Below are 20894 nucleotides of genomic sequence, written 5' to 3' on the forward strand. Positions count from 1 at the left end.
AGATCCATACACTATTCTAAACCAGATCCTCTCTTCATATCACTACAATTCAATACTTCATTTGAAAGACGCATTCAGGCATTGTCCTCCCATAGAAGATAGTAAACAATATCTAACTTATGAATGGGTACAAGAGAAGAGAGGGAAAAGGACAAAACAACAATTCACATGTAGTCCCACAAAGATACACTGAGGCACTGCTCCTATCCAGAAAAGCCTTGCAGCCATCCTACTCCCAATATTTACCCTTGGTCCTACTCCGACGTCTACCCTCGGTCCTACTCCGATATTTTCAGACTATTCTGGAAAGAATCACCCCATTCACTTTCCACAGTTATAACACAGGCACAGAGGGGGTTTTATATATATATATATATTTTTTTTTTTTTTTTTCCACTTATTACACAGAGGTTTCTGAAACTTCACCTGAAGTAGGCATTCCAATAAAAACAATTAATGTGAGGCTATAGTAAAAGCATGTACCCAACCTTGCAAGCAACAGGCTTGTACACATCTCACTGAATGCAAAAAGCACTTGACCCAGCCTTCTATCAGCTATTTGCAAGACAAGCCCAAACTGCTTTTGCTTAAAGGGATCAAGAATACACTTTTCTGAAGGCTCTGTAAAACTTCCAAATCTTCTTCCTTCCTGGAACACAAGGATATTTTACTTGCGTAAGTTCATTTATGCATATACAGGGGAAGGCGTTACTCATATATGATGGCAGCAGTATATTATACTTTAGAAGTAGACATATTTATATTTAAGAAACTTCCTGCATGCCAACTTTATTTAAAACATTCCTCTGTGTAGCAAAACACAGAAAAATATTTTAGTGACAATATGCTTGTTTTAAGGTRAAATTTCACAACTGGTTTAACACAATCCATATCCTCACTAAGAGGAGCTGTTGCACGTCTCTTGCAGCCTTCAGTAACAATGTCAACCCTCTCCTTGCTCCAGGGTTAACAGTGAATCGGGTCAGCTTGCTGCTCTGACAAAGCTAAAGGGTTTTTTTTGCAGGACTCATTTTCAGGTAGAATGAACAGAAAACTCATTGTGAGACTGCACAAATGCTAATCTGAGAGAAAAAGTGGGAGGAAATATGTGGTTGGCAGCATGGAAAAGAAGGACTACTTGTTAATCATTATCTCCCACAGAAACTGAAGCACATAAGCATGGGACTGAAACCAGATAGGTTCTATCCCCAGCTATTTCCAGGAGAAAATACATTTATTGTATKCTTGTTTTTTAAATTCAGAGTGCTTTGTGAGTGATATTTGAATTTCAATCAATCACTGCTATAGCCTTCCACATTTTCTTTGATTTCAGCAACTGGACTCATCTCTCCTCGGTGCTGTTTAACTGAAAGCTGACAGCTATTGAAAGAGTGCTCTTCTACTCTTGCTGAAAGTAATATTTAAGATTCACAAATACGATTTCTAAAATACCTACTGAGGTTTGACCATAAGCTGAAGAAAGCTGCAGTATAAATAACATTCCTCAATTTGTACAACCCACAACAGTACTGCCCACTYAATCCAGAGAGGACGTTGCCTCTCATCTAATTGAATATTGGTTATACATGCACCAGAGGATCTTCAGATCTTTAATATTCATGTTTTCACAGAAGTAGACAATGATTTTCTGATAGCTATCAAACGATTTGCTTCAATGAAAGCCAATCCCCAGCCCTGTTAATAGCAAATGTTTACCAAGGTGGTCAATGAATGCAAAGCTTCTTGAGGTGCCACATAAAGCTCCCCATCACTCTTATCCCTAATCACCATTTACAGTGTAATCCAAAGTAAGTGGATTAATTGTGCTGATTGATGTGATGYAATATAACTCCAGAGCTTGGGAATATTTTCAAGCAAAAAGACAAAGAGTGTCTCTGTACAAAGAGACACTCCTCGTTACTAAAGAGTCACCAATAAATCGGCGCATCCTGCTGGGCACTAGACCAGCAGGATATACTAAAGGAGAACCTCCAAAGGCAAGGCCAGAAACTTGCTGAATTAGATGCATGCAAAAGTAAGTCAAAAAGTAGCTCTGCAAGAACGCTCAGCTTCACACAAGAACAAAGTCTTCATCATCGTAACTGTTCTAACTTTCATTCATACAAATAATGCTCAGAGGTGGGCTCTGAAGGCAGCACAAGTGCCCAAAGTCAATCTTCTAGCTTACTCTCTATGCACCAGCATCCATTCAGCTATACACTTGCCATATGACTATCGAGCTGTAAGGAGTCAAGCCATACACTCTGATCCTTCAGACTCGTGTCTGTACTGGGGCTGTCTGAAAGGGACAACACRGCACAACTGGAGAAGTTGGCTGCATTGCCGAGATACAGAAAGAATAACTGTGCTCTGACACATCTGTCCCTTCCAGTCCAGACAGGCAGTTTTCCCTGGCTGAGCGCACTCGATAGAGTTGCCAGCCACCCCTACCATGCAGACTACTTGGTTGGTGACATTCTCGCCATCACCTGCAGAAATGCCCTGATTCCCCAGCAGCACTCGCAGAATTTGAGTGCAGTTGACAGTAGACTGTAACACCCAATGGAGTTGTGTGAAGTGCCTGAATGCCTAAGGACTTCTGTCATGTGTCAGTGCCATCTATGTTAAGGGATCCATTAGGAGTGCAATGATCTAAAGAAAGGTCAGCTGTCATAACTAATGCCAGAAATGTCACCTTCACTTAAAACAATTTTGCAGCAAACTCCCTAGCTAACTAGATGGTGCTGATATCCTTGTCTTAAGGCCAATGACACGTYAATAGGTTGGCACACATGTAAAGATATTTACTGTTGCATTGCAAGAGCTCAGCCTTTTGTGGATGGGTCKCAAAGCCCAACAGCAGTGTCACCATCCCTGATACTTCCTTTGCAAAGTATTGATGCTCTTTGGACTGCACAGGAGTTGGATGCCAACACAGCTGTGCAGCTGAAAATGGTAAAGCATCACAGGAAAAAATTACAAGTTTCTAGATAAAAGATAGAGTCTATTTCTCTAGGTCCCTTGTTAAATTTTCTATAAGAAACAATAGCTCTGCCCGCAATCAGAACAGAGAAACAGAACACAATATCACAATAAACTAAATCAGAAATAACTGCAAAAAAGTTAGCTGARTTACAGCACAGAAAACAGGATTAGAGGCAAGGCAGAATCTCCATGCCGGAATTACTGCTCTGATGGATGAACTTGTATGCTTAAGGTAATCCGATTCGGCCTGAAGCTTGCTGCTTTGGAACTATGACTCCAATGAAAACTGTTCTGAGGCGTGGAAAGCATTAATGCACGGTTGATATAGGGTCAAGGGGTTAATGGCAATGCACAACTACAGTGTTAAACGTGAAGGGTTAAATTCCAGCTATCAGTGCAAAAATTGCAACTAATCCCAGCAAGACTGCTATGACTTAAGCGGCATCTATCACACTATAATATGCAGTAACTATCACCCTATTAACTGTTACACATTTTAAAATGCAGAGTTTCATAGCTACTGTTTAATTTTTTTTTTTTTAGTTCTAGTATTTCTGAATAACTAAATTCTCCTCAGTAGAGGTGAGGTTACTGTTTGAGCCCGGTTCCTATTTTATTTGGATTATTCAGGTAGTAAGATGTGCATAATAATTAGCATCGGTCTTCTATTTGAGTAACAGTGAAATAAAGACTTAAATAAGCTACTTCTAACCACGATAGCATCTATTAAATAATCACAGAATGCCAATCCTTTGAACTAACTCTGTAAATCATGAAACCAAATTCAAAACCTACGTGCCTCATCAGAATGGGCAATGTCTCCATCAAACTATGCTCTATATTTTATACTAGTGACTGAATATGGTTTAATCTTGTCCAAACAGCCTTATTACAGCCAGGTGACCTTGGCACACATTTGAGAGAGATGGCATTAACTATGATCATCCCTAATTTCTGGCTGAATTACACCAGGACCTAGAATTTCTTCCCAGRGTCATTGACGAAGGAAATGTGTATTTTATCAGCAACAACACATCAGAGGGAAGAAGGAATTCAAGAGACAAAAAGGTGATTCTCAGACACAGGAAAGACAAGCTGTGCAAAACCTGAAGTTCTGGGTGGAACAAGGGTACAGAAACAACAGCTGGACCCACAGAAGAGCCTGGCTATACCAAGATGACAGCAAAAGAAATTCTGAACTATTTTGTCCATAAGAAAATTTCTAAATGTGAGCCTCCATCAGATTTTACCAAACAATTCCAATGCAATCACAGCAAAACCTGTGATCTGAGCAGCCATCCATGGGATCCTGGGAGGCTGGAATTGTGCTCAAAACTATGCAATTGAAAAAGGATAAGGGGATATTCCAGCAAAATTCAAAAGCCTAGCAAAACTAGGCTGCTTGTTCCTACTAAGCTTAGTGACAGAAGGCTGACTGATTGAGCCAGAGCTTAAGCCTATGCTAAGAAATAAAACCAAGTCTCTCAAACCCAAAGAAAATAAACATAGAGGTAAAAATCTTTTGTTTCTCAGTTTCTAGCAGTTTTCCTTCACAGTAGTGAAAATGAAAAAAAAAAGTGTGGGGGGGAACAGTATACTTTTATTTAGCCACTTTTGTTCATCAATTAACTCATTCAGAATCAACCTCTCACACACATACAGCTCTTACCCATCAGAAAAACTATAGCACAGAAACTTAGAAGTGACTTGATGATTTTGGCCACTGAAAATACTTTTCAGATTTCATAAAACAGAGTAAGAAGCATTTTATGGAAATTCAGGTTTTCATTAAATCTATATAAGAGCATTTCAAATAAATTTAAATAGAAATTGGCAATTCTTACTGAATTCTGTAATGCTTTTTCAAAAGGAAAATTCCAGTGGAAGAAATCAATATTTCTGAAGGTGTATCATTAAGGACTTGAAAGTATACACTTCTATTCATAAACGATTTGGAAGAGGAAATGAATCAAAAAAGACAAAGTGTGCAGGTGATACCAAATCATTCCGAATAATCAAATCCAAAACAGACCATGACTTATTGCAAAAGGAATTTCCAGTACTAGAGAGCTAGATGATAAAATGGTAGATGAAATGCAGTATCAATAAAGCAATGCACACTGGAAATAATGTGTACTATACATACACTCTGATAGGCTCTGCATTAGCTTCTGCCATTCAGACATAGGAGAGAGCAGTCACTGGTTAGCTCTTCACAAAAATCAGCTAGATTCAGACAAAATAGCTAGAAGMATATCAGAAATTATTAGAACAAGTTTTTTTTTTTTTTAAAGTCATCATTAATGCTTTTGCATAAAAACAAGGCAGACTCGCTCTACAAACCTGTTTACACTGCAAGTATGTCATCTGAAAAAAAATCATAGTAAACTTAGGAAACATATCCAGAAAGGTAAAATGGTAACTGGAAATATGGAACCATTTCCATGTGAAAAGAAACTCTTTTCTTCAGCTTGGRAAAAAAAAGTGAATACAGATGAGCATAAGAAATCCTGACAGGTGGATGAGGGGGATCAGAGCCCGTGTTTCATCTTTTTTTCACAACGTAAGAATGATAGGACACCCAACTAACTCATCATGCAGAAGGTTTAGAAAACGAGAGGAAGAATAGCTTCCCCTCAGGGAATGATGCCATTGTGCAACTCATCCATACGATCTGCGTGAAGCAAAAATAAAAAAAGAAAACAGGATTCCAAGGAGATTTATGTGCCTTTACACAGGAGAGGTCTAACAGGACTAATAAACCCCAACAATCCAAATACCTAAGCTTGGGTTGACAAAAATGGGAGAACAAGGATTACTCTATGAATGTCCTGCTACCTACATTCCCTTCCTAAGCAACCASCTTTGTTGTCATTATTCCCTTTAATGATGGAGAGAGATTCTGGGACTACAAGGTCTTTTTCCCATCTAGGTACAGCCAGACTCACAGAATGATAGAAATCTTTAAGTCTACAAAATATGAGATGTGAAAACCCATTAGTGGCCCTGCAGTTCAAAGGCATGGGGAAGTCTGTCCTGAGTTGAGTGGAAGGTGCTGGTGCTTGGCACTTCTGAAATAAAACCACCATTTCTCCATTGCCTCCAAAGCGGAGACTTTTTCTGGGAGACAGGGAGAGAGGAGGATAGCTTGTCTTTTCAACTCTTTAGAGATACCTATTCTAATACTTTTGAGGTTACTGGAAGTGGAAAACCAAATTTCATTCTTGATTGATTTTTTTCGGTAGATGGAAATGCTCATTTAATTGTTTTTTAGTATTTGACCTTTCTATTTCATTTGGTTAGTCTTCATGATGATGAAACAGCACTCATGGTACTCACGCAGGGTAACTGTTGGAGGCTAAAGCATGAATGCTGATTTTTCTACAATGTTCTACTGCTGTGGACATCCCAGGAATGAAATCAAAGAGGAAAAAAATTTCAGCTTTTGATCCTTGTAGGTATTGATTAAATTATGTTTCCTTGTAGCCTATGATTAGTTAGTGTTGGAAGGGAATGTCCATAGACATGTGGGTACAGGACATCTATCAAAATCCACCTGTTGAAACACAGCAGAGCTGCTAAAGCTGAACACGAGGAGGGAAAAAAAAAAAAAAAATCAAAATAGCTATTTTCCTGGCAAATTTTACCAAATCTTTCAAGTCATACAAATATTATCAACTCTTCCAATGACATGACAGTTTCACAAACATCCTCATGGATCAGAATGTAAAGGACAGATCACTTTCATTGACAGTAGCAGAGCAGCAGCCAAGTCCTACTCCTTGAGTGACTTGCTTGGGTACTTTYTATCCGATCTCACTGTTGACTCCATGCTTGTAGCTAAACTCGTCTTCACCTATTGTGACCTCCCAAGTCCTTCTGGATGCCTTTCAAGGATGAATGTATCCTATTTTGAACCAGGAAAGATTTCAAGCTGAAAATGGCAAACTTTTTGCTTTACATAAGTAGATGCAACTGCATCATACAGAGCAATTGAGAGGGATCATGTACTGAAATTAAGTTACAAGTGATGGTAGTTTAGCAGCCCCAGTTAATTCACTGTTAGTAGATGGTTACGCAGTGCTGAGAAGCTCTGTCATCCAAGCAGGATGCTGCGTTTGCACAGGCCCCTGAAATCACCTTGGTCCAAAGATTTCCTTAAAAACTATACCCTTTGGAGACCTGACTTTAAATATGTTTGGCCCTTGAAGTATTTTTCAGCTTGGAAAGAAAAAATAATAAAGCACTAACCATTGCAGTCTGATCTGGCTTGAGACAGTTTCCTTCTTAGCCATCTCATAGCTTTTTTTGTACCCCAGAGTGGTGTATTTTTGAGCCTAACAATCCACTAGTAACCTAAATTTTGAACCTAAAAATCTGCTGAAAATCAATTTGATGCATTAACAAAGAAYCCTTTTTGCTGCCTTTGCTACAGAGGAAAACAAAGAGGTTGCAGTTATTGGCAATTTCACTATACCTTTCTGCAAAAGGTCAAAAACATCACTCTTCAGAGCTGGCCTGCAGAACCACTTTGCTGGACTCTTGGCTGAACAAACAGTCATTCCTATTTCACAGCTAAGGGAGAAAAAAAAATAGATTTCTCATTGGAGGAGTCACTGAGCAGGTAAAAGAAATCTTACCAGCACAGACCAATGCAAAGCAGGTATTACATACCTTGACTTTTCTTGTACCCTTCAAGACCAAGTCCCCAGATARACTTACTTCAACCAAGAATGAGCAGCAAAACAGACTCAGTGACGTACTTGCCCTGCCTGCAGATACCATGATAACTTAAATCTTGTTGCAGTGTTTGCAGAACTTASACCACTGCAAACTCAGACCCCCCAGGGCATTTCTTCTCGTACTGAAAGGAATACCTAGCAGAGCTGAGCTATCTGACAAGAACACGCTAACTGTTTGGATTGGATGAAGTCCCTTGGTGATGGTTAATTCAACTGGAATAGACAGGGAAAGGATCTGAAATAAATGCTTCCCTTGCTCAAGAAATTAACTGTATTGCTAGGTACTAGGTATGTACTAAGGGCTGAGAAGGTGTAAACAAAGATTGTCTGGTGGGCACTGTTCTTACAGGAATTGTTTCTGTTGTAGTGGAGCAGATCAGAACAAAGTGACAGAACACTTCAGGGGCAGAATAAGAGTTCAGCACAAGAAAAAAGAATTAAAAAGAGATTTCAGTCCTCCCCTACAGAAATCTGTGACATCTTTCATAATGAGCCATTTGCCCTTTGGCCAGTGTCACCCAAATTTTGCAGAGGTTCAGGAATCTCATAAATATTAAGTTTCTTCTATTTTTGTGCAAATATGTAGGTTGGTACTGAAAAGAGTTTCCAATTAGTGTAAATTAGTCTGCAGGAGCATGGCAGCATTGTGCTAAGCACTAGGGAAGGCTTTGCAGAGAGAACTGGCAGGCATCTGTGATCCAGCCCTCAGGCACCCTGCAGCTCAGGGCACYTCAGGTATTTTATACACATTCATATTACAACAGAAATTAAACAAGAAGTGGGAGAAATGTTTTAGTTGTATCTACTGTACTAGGAAGAAACTGCTTATGAAGTTTCTAAGTACAAAAATATTCCTGCTGCCTTCTGACTCTTGCCTTTCTACCTTAGTTTCTATTATATCCACCTCTCTCTCCACTACACTTATCTGATCAATCCTGAACTGTCAGTCTGGTGGACRTAATATTGTCTTCAGGGTGCACTCCTATCACAAGGCATGAGACTCATATATACAGAAACAAATTACCGATAGATGCCATGTGTTTTAAAAGCAATCTTCTCTCTCTCACACACACACACACAATCAAACGTTCAAGATAATAAAATGCCCAAAAAAAAGATAGAGTACTGAAAGTCAACTTCAATATATTTGACTCATCTGTTGATTTTAATTGAATAGCCTGTATCTTCAGGCAATTTCATTATTTTCCCAAGAGCAGGGAGTCTGAATGGAAGAGAAACCTTGTTAACATCTGAACGTGATAAATCAATAAATTACAATTAAATTTAAGCTAATTTGCTTCCAATAAATCTCACAAATATGCTTGGATCCGGTAACGCACACTCCAGCACTAAACAGTTATGGGTTATTATATTTTTCTGGATCATCTTCAACAGTTTAGGTGAAATGCTTCTGATTTTATGTAGAACTACAAGAATCCTCACCTGTAGACAAAAGACAGACTCAAGATCACATGGTGGCATCAGCAAACAGCAACCAACTTCCTCTGCCTTCACAGCTACTCCAGAGTGTCAGGGCAAACATTTGAAAGAGCATTGCTCTTATTTTTAGTTCTGTTTAGGGTCATCGATTCTTCTTCAACCACAGAATTGATTTCTGCAAGTTCATGTTATACAATTTATCTCACTGAATTCTGCAACCACTGAATGTAAAAGTACATTCCTCTTTTAAATAAAACTGCTAACCTTTCTAGCACAACACTGGAAAAAGCTGAATATGGCCGTGTTTCTCTGAAAGCACTGAAAGAAAAGGATGAAACAAATGCTTAATACTTATTCTAGTTCACCTTCTGTCAACAGGAAACAGCAGCAACTGTGGTAGTCTGTTAATGAAGTGCTTAAGTTATTAGATTCCCCCAACTGCAAGAGAAAAGATGTTTGTATAGATCCCTGCTAGGCTACAAGAGGAAAACTATTCCTTACCTCAGTGGAGCATAAAATACATAAATTTCAGAAGAGAACTCTGTGTTCTGCAGAAAGAACAGAAATAACATTGCTGAAGTGTGGATAAAAAAACAGATCAGAGAAGGAAAAAAAGAAAATATTAAGCAGCCCCCCGCAAAATACAATAGAAGTAATCCCCACTGGAACTCCATCATGGTTAGGGACACAAGCTTACAACAGAGCTATTGATTCTAATAAGAACAAGACCCTCCAAAGRCTCTTTTTCAAAAGACAAGAACCTCAAGAGAAAAGAAAGAGGGAATACCTAGGAAAAAAAAAAAAAAAAAAGCAGAGTAGTTCGRTAGTACACAAGATCAGCATTCAATACTGCATTGTGGCTGTGTGTAGACAACCTAGGAGATTGGATCACTGAGTACTTAAAATGCAGCTTCAAGATTTGCAAATATTGGCAGGTCTGAAAAAGTAATAGATCCAAAAGTCTTCTCCCAGGATACCTCCACACCAGCACATCTGTCAGCCCAACACATCCTAGGTGCGTAGGATTCCATGTGCATTCACAGTAGAGTTATTCTGCATAAGTGCATGGTCCATTTCACATACTTTCAAGATTCCCAAAAATCCAGGACTTCTGGAAGACTAACAAACCTCTTCCCAAAACAGAAGGGCAGAAGATGCCTGCTCACATGGTCAGGTGCCACCAAAATCATTGCATCAGCAGGTCTGCAGCCCATTCCTAGGAAAGGACTGGTTCCTTTAGAGTTTGACTATTCATACAGCATGCACAGAGTTTCTAAGAGGATGTTTAAACCTATGCAAGARGAACTCCTATAAGCTCAGATCTGACCAAACTGTGGTAGAAAGAACACAAGACAGAGCTGGTACCAGCATACTGATAACAGAGATGTCTTGTCACAGAAACTTGTCCCAACACCCTAATTCACTTCACACGAGGCAGCCTCCACTGCATGGCTGTATTAACTTCACTGAAGTTCTTCTGCCTAAGCTCCTCTTACAGCTCTGTAAGAACACTTCTTTTGCTGACTTTGAGAACTCGCTACCTCAGTGAAAGAAAACCAAATAAATTAAATTAAAGGTCAGAGGAAGTTGTGGCTAACTTGCAAAACTTCTTCAAATACAGCTGAGCATTTCCAAAACCTTAATAAGAAACAACCACCTTGCTATTTTGACAGCTCAGTTTAGAAAGTAAAGCACTGACTAGCTACCCTGTAGCCCAGTAAGGTAGACAGCAAAAGCTACATGATGAGCTCCTGCTTTTGGTGATTCAGCACAAGAGGCTCAGGAAAGCGCACAGCTTGCAGAACAGCAGGGAACCACCCCCTGCCCAACTGCTGAAAGTCACAGACGCAGCACAGGGTAGATCCCGCTCTTCAATTCCTTCAAGTGAAGGTGGCCGAAAAAGTTAGGTTAAGTATGCAAAAGATCATGATGAAGAGTATTCTGCAGGGAAGGCAATGGATCATGCATAGCAGAGAACAAATATTTATCATTAGGCTGAAGAAAGCAATGAGCTCTCAGAACTAAAATCAAATACAATCAATCATTGTTTAAAGATGAGAAGAGCAAAAGATGTCAGACGCTGGATTAGATTAGATATCAGATACTAGATTTGTCAAATATTAAACAAAAAATATTGAGGAAAAATTCTGTTGCTTTTACCAGCTGGAAGCTGAGTAAAAGTGGAAAAGACTTTTTTCCCCCCCAGAAAAGAACAAGAATATTTGTCAACAAATACCATGTAGCAAGAAGCATTGAACAGCATTTTCTACTTGGATTTCCTGTTCCCTTATCAAGAGACCATTACACACAGAACAGCTCAAAGAACAATGGCTTTTTGTTTCTTTTTAGCTACTGACAATTAGACAGTGAAATTTCAAATTCCAAGTAATTTGCCACCCGAGAAGTTTCCCACTTTTCAGATTTAATATTGGGAGAGTCTTCATTCCAAGTGCAGCACATTGAATACTCCCCCACCAAGTCAAATCTAACCAACTGACCTCACATMGTTTTCCCAAACATTTGTGATATTTTCATCACACTATCCCCGATAGGATTTTCACTGCAAGATTCATAACAACTGACTGAAATCTCTGGCAGCGGAGCAGTGATTACATGGCAATTACTCTACAAATATTATCCATAAATGCTCCATTTTACAGGAAGCACTTCACTTATGCTGTGGTTGAGAAACTCGGGCAATATCAAATAATTTTCCCTACTGACAGCTATATCTGCTGTTTAGCAGAAAACAGCTTTCTAGCTTTCTGAACAGAAAGTAGGAGCACTTGACTAAACTGCAGCAGAGGCTGTTCTAATCACTGTAAATCAAGCAGATTTTTTTTTCCCCCTTCTTCCAAAATTTTTCTCAAAGGRCCTGTAGGCTAAGTGAATTATTGAAGAAGTCAGTCCAGGGACAATAGCGCAACACATCGTTTGAATTTCTGGGATCTATGTTCAGGTGTATAACAAGTGATACAAAGGTTAGCATAACATAGAAACGTAAAACCATTGGAAAAGCTATRCCCATCTAAGCATTAACGTTGCTACAAAGTGTTTCAGAGAACTGATTTCAAACCACTGGGTGGATCAGCAAGAATCATCATCATGTTTGGGACACTATGCAGGAGTCACAGAGCTGGCAAATTGCACTGCCATCCCCCTAGGCACTGGGAGTTTAGTCGGGCCTTTGTTTTCTACTATAGTGCAAACTTAAATTGAAGCTTTAAGAAACAATAAACAATAAAATCCCTGCCCACATCAAATACTACCAAGAACTCATCCTCAACTAAGACTTTTAAAGATACATTTTACAAAGCTGAATTTGGGCAAACATAAGAGACTTTCAGAGACTTCTCGGCAAAGACTGAAAATTTAAAATGTGTAAAACAAACCTTAGTTTAGTTTACTAGTAACTCAGCATGGACCTAATCGAGTTGATTCAAARCAGAGCACAAGCATGCCCAACTATTTCCTTAAACACCCAAAACATCTCCCATTGATTAAAACAGCCTTCTCAACACACTCTCTGAGCTAACTCTGAGTTAACATTTTGCTGCTTTTTTGTTGTTGTTGTTGTTCTTTGTTTGTTTTTTGTTTTTCCATTTTGTTTTGCTTTTACAATTGCAGGTGTAGCTCTCAAACATGCCACGTGCCTTAGATATTTGTTTGCATTAGGAGAGCTGTCAAAGTCATAGTTTAAAAATATGGTAATTCTATGCAAATTGTATTAATAAACTGATCTGCTTGCCTCTAATATCTTCTTGGAAAATTGGCTGCTTTATTGCTGCTTGTCATATTACTGTAACACTAGTGAAGAAGATTTAAGGAGCCAAATATGCACCTGTGGCTATGTAGCACAGCACAGCAAATTTGCACGTTAGTGTCAGCATGGCTCAGTAGCAGCCATTCCAAGACTAACTTCATTTAATTTGAAAGAATAAAGCCGCTTGGCATTCATTTTATGACACCAGCCTTCCCTCCCGCTTGCAAAGTCTTCTCTGTTTACTGTCCCTTTATTAGATTAAAGAGAGAGAGTCATGCAAAGAATTTTGCAATTATGCAYGAGGAAGGGGCTCTAAATTTGCATCTTCAAACTTTAACTGTTTCAAAAATGCTGAAGAGCTACTTTCTGCAACAGGAAGCCAAATAACTCAGGAAAACACTAAATATATGCTTGAAGTGTAATCCCTTTCGGTATAGTGATTAAGCTGTTTAAGTGATTTGTTCAATGGRGGTGGACATCCAATTAGAATACGAAAACCTGGGGAGCTGATTTTATTTTTAAGTGAAAATCACAACAAGGAATTTTTCCTTCTCCGTTTCACATGAAAATACAAGTTTATTAGGTCTCGTTTAAAGTTATTGAAGACTATCAAAAGAACATTATTCCAGCATTGATTCAAAACCATGGGGTGCACTATCAGCATAATTAAAATGAAACTATCTTGAGCTATTTTCCTATCTTGCTTCCATATTATTGTCAAATTGTACAGAATGTCTGTTTGCTGCAGAGGCAAAGTAATTAAGCACAGCACGTTGCAACAATGCAGATCATAAAGCCAGAGCTAGCTACATTACCAACACAGATACCAGCACAGGAAAACCTTAAAAAAAGGCTCGTAATTGTAATTGAAAATAATTAGATGATCCAGTTCATTTGGCTGACATCAGAGTCATTTGCACACTTTAGTGCTTTTCAGCCCTGAATGCTCCTGGTTCACCTGTGCTTTTAAAAATGCATGTTTTCCAAGGAAACTCTGAAACACCATTAAAGATCTGTTTGCATTACCTGTGGCAGAAGGCCTGCACATTGATTGCAGTGTGACTATCAATTCCACCATTATTTAAGTTGCTAACTACAGAAGAATAGGTCAGACCGAAAGAATATTAAATAAATAAATAAATAAATAAATATCCCACAGTCTAGCCCAGCATCTCTTGAAATCAATGCAGGGATTTCTTTTCTCATTAGCAGATGTAAAGCGAGATCCCTCCCCTAGAAGTGTTCAGAAGCTCATCACCTAAAGTGGAAACTTTTTTTTAATTCTTTTTTTTTTTTTTTTTTTTAATGTAGTAATTACACTGAGGTCCATTTAGGAAGCAGTTATGAGAGCTTCAGTCAGAAGCTGATGCCTGTCTCTCCAAAGCGCCCGAGTTATCTCCATCTCTCAGCAAGCTGCAACTTCATAACTCGGTAATTTTGTAGACCATGACTCAGCAAAATCAAAACTCAACTCTCAGCAAAATCCCAAGTTGCACATCAGCACTATGGAAATAGCCAAGTCATGACTTCTAGAACTGCTGAGTCGCACAGCAGCTTCAGCCTCTTAAAGAGCCTGTCACTTGCTAATCACCATTTCCCAAAACCTACAGCTGGACACACAGCGGGTCAGGCTTCTTTGCTTCAAACCTTTCGCAAGAACTTTCTCTCTCAAATTGCCACCACCAGCCAGAACCACAACAAATGCAAAATTGCAAACAAATGCAATTGCAAACAAATGCAAACAAATGCAAAATTGCAAACAAATGCAAATTTAAGTACAGGAATAGGGCACAGAGTAAATTTTAAAGGACTATGCAAACCTCTTCTGCAATGCAAATAATTGTTTCTGAAATAGACATCTTTGCTCGAAACATAACAAAAAGCCATCGAGACAAGTGATGTGAAATAACTACTCTGGGATATCATCAAGTCAGGGTACATGAGGGAAAAAGGAAAAAGAAGGGGAAAAAGGAAAGTTAAAATTTCAAATCAAGTTGTCTCTACAGCCTGGATTTATGCTTCATAAGGCCTGCACAAGAGTTGTTAGAGGACTTTATTTTAAGATTAAAGTGATGAGTCGAGGTTCACAGTTCTTATGGGCTATTGAGTGATGAAGTTCAGAAATCCAGCCTCACACAACTTGTTTCAAGAGCACTGGCACGGCTGCTTCTGAAAGATGCTCGTGCTGCTGCTCCCAGGCCTTGCTCCCTCAGTGGCACTATCTGCTAGCGCATGAACTGCAGCACGGGATGCACAGGAGAGATCATTAGTGAGGGTCCTTGACTAATTAAGTCGTGGCTGCTGACCTTTCCAAAGTCAGCTTATCAATACGCAGCGCCCTCTTAAAATTACAAATAGTGTTTATTGCTAAATAATTTAGTTTGCTAAACAAATTGTCTTCACGATTTTATAACTGAGCTCTCCCATACTGATAGTTTTAACACCCCTCTGGGATCCCTTCAAACCAGCAGCCTTCTACAGTCGTGCAAAGGTTAAAACAAGGTTAAGTCAGAGCATTTACACTCAGTGAGATACCAAGCTAATTCCAATGTCCTCACCTGAAATTATGCATCAACCTTAAAGAGTGGCAGCCTTGCTGAACTGGTGCAGAAACAGACTGGGAGGGGTAAACTCCTTTAAGTCTGAGCTCCAAAAACCTCTCAGGCCTTGCTTACCTTGAAAGGAGCTAGAGATGTCCCTTTGAGTGAGCTAGCAGGAACTCCCTTCCATGCTAGGCAGGACAAGCACTTCCTAGTCTATTCCAACAGTCCTAAAGCCAGAACTGAACTGCTGGGAACACAGCTGCTCAGACATTTCATCAGCTGGCACAGAGAGGAGTCAAAGTCATCAGGCACTTTAATGTGTTCTATAAATTTTATTAGGGGATAAGGAGGGTAGGATGCAAAGTATAGGAAAGGGAGGACCCTGGGGTCAGAGAGCCTGAATCGGGGCAGGAGGGAGGATCCAGAGTGAGGCCAACGAGGCAGCTCCAGGTCACAACAGAGATGGAAGAAGGAAAGCCACCACCATCCATCAGGGTGGTGAGAGCCACTGCCAGCTACCTGAGCCCAACCAYGTCAATGAGTGACATTCTAGCTCTTCTTCAAGTACTGAACAGCACTTTGCCAGGATGCCACAGCAGCTTCTCTGGAGGCAATGCTAGTCCTGTGATAACCCCAGTGGGAAGGATCACAACTCCTTGCARTGGCTGAAGTTCAAGTGCCAGGTGAGCCAATTCCTTTTTGTCACTCTCCAGACATTAAAAGATATTTACTACTGACCTTCAGGTTCAGCAAACTCCCAACCACTCAATCAGAGTCAAAGCACCAAGACCAGGACTCCAAGGTCAGCAAAGCACCAAGGTCAGGGTTTATATCCTCTCCAAGCTGTAAACTCAGTGCGCCCTTGGACAAGTTGCACATGCTTCTCTCATATGTCACAGGCCAGGCTGCTCTACAAGCTCTAGTTCAGAAAGGAATGGTAGAAAAACAAAAAAATGAATTTAGTACCTTCTTGAGAGATCGCTTATTCAGACATCCTGCACAGTGACAGGGTGCTGCTATACTTTGCTATTCTTCATTTCCTCAGAAGTATTTCATCTACCACAGACATTGAACATTTCTGCTCCCAACCCTTTATTTACYTCTAAGCCACGAGCTCAGGCCAGCTGTGAGGTACCACCTTAAAGCTGGGGGAGTGAGACACCTGCTCCAAATTACATCATGCTAAACAGCATCTCTACAAAAATAACACCCCGCCAAACCCAGAGAAGTGTGAGGCATTTCTTGAGTCTATTGACAAAGAAAGCATTTGCTTTACTCAAGCACCTGAGTGCTTGTTCTGAAGTTTAAATATGACCAATTTTATAGCTTCACCCTACTGAATAAAAAATAAAAAAAAAAACAAAAAAAAACCCACATGTCTTTGAGAGTCTCTAATTTTTGGTGGGAAACCCAGTCAGTCGTTGCCTAGCATTTTTTGTCACTATTGCTGCTASTTTTCAATGTAAATTCTATCAAGCTTTAAACAGATGATATATCCCCAGGCTTTGGCTGTGTTATCCATCAGACAAAATGCAGTTTGTTTTTCAATTATTTCTTACATCCTATCCATTTTTTTCAGTCCTAGGAAGGAAGATATGAAGTACTCCTTCACTTCTTTTTTTTTTTTTAAGATGAAATTTAAAAATATTAAGCAAAATAATTGTACAATTTGCGTTATAAAAAATTAAATTTATTGTAATCCTCATTTTTCCCTTTCACTTAAGCTAAGACAGTCACTACATATGGCACAGTCAAACCTTTTGACATCATATGAATACATAAAAACATCTCATTTCATGTGCTCTGCGTTCCTGGAGTCATTGCATGGGATCCTAAGGCATTACACGTACTGCACAATTTCAATGTTTCTAAGCAAGTATTTCTATCTGGGCTCATAACTAATTTGTCACTGTCCTGTAAGGAATTTATCAAGAATATGTTAACCAGCATGGATAGAGAGGGCTGGAATTAGCCACACACTCCACCTAACAGTGCTTTATGGGGGAACACAGAAGTTGTAAGACTTGAGAATAAAGGAAGTTCTAAGGAATCTATTTTATTTAAGATTGCGTTTTTGGATCCTGGCCTTGAATCTAAATTTCTTGGAGATTTATAAGTTTAGACAGTGCTTTTTGTAAGTTTTAACATGTTTAGTATTGAGACTCTGATTAAATCTGGTATTCCAGGGGGCTGAATCTGTCAAAGACCAAAAGTCTGCTTTCCACATTTAAAACTCCAAATCAGCACTCAGCTCAAATCTGGCATGAGATGTGCACTGCAAATATCTCTATCTCCCAACAAGATTTTCTACTTGGGTGTAAATTCATATTCCTTGTTCTAGCAAAAGGGAAGTGCTCAGGCTACTCAGACAATGGAAAATTCAGTCTTCTGTTCTGAATCAAACACATCTGGGACTTGGACCCAGATTTGAAACAAGCAACAGAACTACCTGCTTTCTTCACTATTTTGGAGCAAGTCTGGGTACACAACAAGAAAGCGCAAGATAACATGAAGTACATAAAGACTAAGTATAAAATACCAGCATCAGTATCTACAGGACAGAGACTGCTGCCCATAGCTTACTGCACTTGGAATCGTGCTATATTTAAAAAGTTAACATATAGTCACTTCAAAGAGTCAGTTGTGCTATTGTCTCCCAAGAGCTGCTGGAATTAAAACTATCAAAAAAAAAAAAAAAAAAAAAAAAAAAAAAAAAAAAAAAAAACACCTTCAGAAAAGCTTTCAAGAAGAACTTTGTGCTAAAACACCACAGGTCACAACTGTTTCCTTAGGAGGAACTTTGCAATTAGTAAAAACGTCCCCAAATCCTATGTTTGTTTCTTGTTCATTTTCATCTGACCAAAGTGCAGCAAAGCTAACACGTACCCTCAGTGACTAATTGCCCAAAACAGCAAGTAAAATGAATACTTAAAAACAAACTGTAAGCTAAATATCATTTGCAGAAGCCATTATCAAACACTTTCAAATAATAAAACAATTTCTAGACAGTGAGGATTAGGCTTGGATTGTTTTCCCCACTCTGATCCCCCCATAAAAAAAAAAAAAAAATCTAACAAAGACAGCTAAGAATTTAAATACCTGTACTTGGACTCCTAAATCTTGCATAGACAAAATGCACGGGTTCTCACACACGCACGCACACACACACACAAAGGATCCTTTTTGCTTTCTATAGCCTTTTTCACCCTCTTGACTTCAATTCAAGTAATAACTCAAGCAATCACAGCTACTTTAGCTATATTATCTCACTCATATTATGTCCCTCCTGTTAGCACGAGGCATTGAAAACAAACACGACATTACCTAATCTTACACAGACTTGCTGAATGCAATGCATGTTGGCAGAGCACTTGAGCACTAGGCTTTAAAGGGAACCAGTTACATTCGTGAATGCAGCTAGCAAGGAGCATAGCCTTAAGATGCATGACTTGATCCTTCTGTAGTCCCCCAGAACACCAGCTCTTCATTGTCTGTATGAAACTTTTATGACTTCCTTTCTTCTCATCTTCCCTATTCTCTTTTACTCTGACCAAAATCAAACACTACTTTTCCTGTTCTCAATCAGTCCATCATCGTTTCATAAAAATGAAAGCAAGCTCCTCTCTCTCTTCACACGATTTCTTTCAGTCCAGTACATTAAGAAAAAGATACTGTTCAAAAAGGCTTCTGTCAAGTCTCACCGCTTCCCAATTTGAGGTTGATCACTCAATAGCCCGAAAAGGCTGTTTAATTCATGGGGAGTAAATAAGACGTGGGGAAGCCACAGAAGGGAGATAGATATTAAAAAGCTGCAGACCACTCTAGGCCAACCAGTACCTGCAAGGTACAATCTGTGATGGTGATATCACAAATAGCAGATAGCTAGGTGGAGTAGGAAAGAGAAAAAAAAATAGATCTTTAAATGGTAAGCTTAACTGCATATTTGTGAATCTTGTTAAAATCAGATGCCAAATAGACAAGCTACTATTGTAAGTTTCCATACATCACTTTTGAAATAATATGGGACATCACTTTGCAGACCAAATGTGTTCTACTCCTCACATGCAAACCCAGCAAATTCTTCYGGCCATGAACAAAAGATGGTAATGGTGAGAAATAATAATACCACTTACCTTTTTACTTCACTAGAGGGTATTGCATCCTTCGAATCCTGAAACAATCCCAAGTTTACAGCACACGCTCCGACTCCCGAGTTTGACACCAACCCTYTGCTCCATCTGACTAGTTCTTCATACCTTCTGTCAATCTGCAAATCTGTAAAGTAGAAATGGAAAAGGAGATTAAACAACAGCTCAGTTCTGAAATTGCTTAGAGTTGGAAGAACGTTCTGCAGAGAGAATGATGGATGATTACTTTCTGTACTGTTCTCCTTTTCCCACTGTAGAAATGGGAGCAAAGCTGTATCTGTACTGTTCTCCCAAAAGATTTTTCATTGTCAAAAGGAATTATATACATGTAAGATCTTCAGGAGCTATCTCCTGTTCAATAGCTTTTCCATCAGATGAGTGCTTTTGTACTGTAATCATCAGTCCATAGTGATGCCAACCTATCTTGTATGGACAATGCTCTGAGATCAAGATAACAATTGTGGATGAAGACCAGCTCATAGAGTTGGGAATAGCACCCACGTTCCTAGGCACAAAGACCTAAGACACAAACCAAGTCAAAAACAATTGGTCTCACTAGAGATATTGATCAAACCCAAAGGAAAAGGTAGTTGGGTAACTGAGGAAGAAGGGCATGATGTTGCTAAAGGAAGTCTCCAAAGGAAAGGGAACAAGAGGTAATTTATCATTCACTACAAATGGAGAGATTAGCAGAGTGAAGGGGAAAAGCAGTCGTGACTGACAGATAGCCAGCTCCCTCACTATTAAGACTTTTGGCTCTTATGCGTATGCCTCATCTTGTCACTTCAGCAGGTTCACCTTCTTGGTGACAGCTCCTAATAAGGTTATTCATTTAAAGAAAGGAAGAAGGGAAAAAAATGAAAAAGACCAGAAAATAGAAATAGCTATACACTAACACTCCAGTTAATGACACTAGACTGACTAGACTKGGAATAAGCATCTATTCCCAACATATACAAACAATTATAATTTTGAATTAAATAGCTCTCATATCACGAATGAAGTTAATATCAACTGAAATGCTACATTTTTAGGTCTTTAGTACTTTCACTTGATAGTCCAGTAACCAAGATCCAACATTACCTGATCACAATATGAGTTTTGGCATGATGTTTCTAAAAATTCGAGGTTTCTAATATCACACCTTATCACCACATTCACTACAGATAGGGRGTTGTTAGTGACTAGATGATACAAAGGTGATCCCTGTTTTGCTTTTGGTTGCACTTCTGTGCAAACACCTGAAGCAAATATTTGCAAGTGTTTTTTATAT

At 39.1% G+C, this 20894-nt stretch overlaps 1 long non-coding RNA gene across 2 annotated transcripts in view; it reads right to left on the bottom strand.

The window, feature by feature from the left end:
- The window catches only part of LOC112954480, a 122796-nt gene extending 113588 nt beyond the window's left edge, over positions 1 to 9208 (bottom strand). Inside the window, exons 1-3 of one of the 2 annotated variants that reach the window (XR_003250723.1) lie at positions 9171 to 9208; positions 7463 to 7560; positions 6594 to 6892 (exon numbers count right to left, since the gene is read on the bottom strand). This is a non-coding gene — a long non-coding RNA (uncharacterized LOC112954480). Of the gene's footprint in view, positions 1 to 6593; positions 6893 to 7462; positions 7561 to 9170 lie in introns of those variants that run through there. The other variant, XR_003250724.1, reaches the window with a different exon arrangement.
- Between the last annotated feature and the right edge of the window lie 11686 nt (positions 9209 to 20894).

This window comes from Nothoprocta perdicaria, unplaced genomic scaffold (genome assembly GCF_003342845.1).
Source record: "Nothoprocta perdicaria isolate Ctin4 unplaced genomic scaffold, notPer1 scaffold_5, whole genome shotgun sequence".
Taxonomy (NCBI): domain Eukaryota; kingdom Metazoa; phylum Chordata; class Aves; order Tinamiformes; family Tinamidae; genus Nothoprocta; species Nothoprocta perdicaria.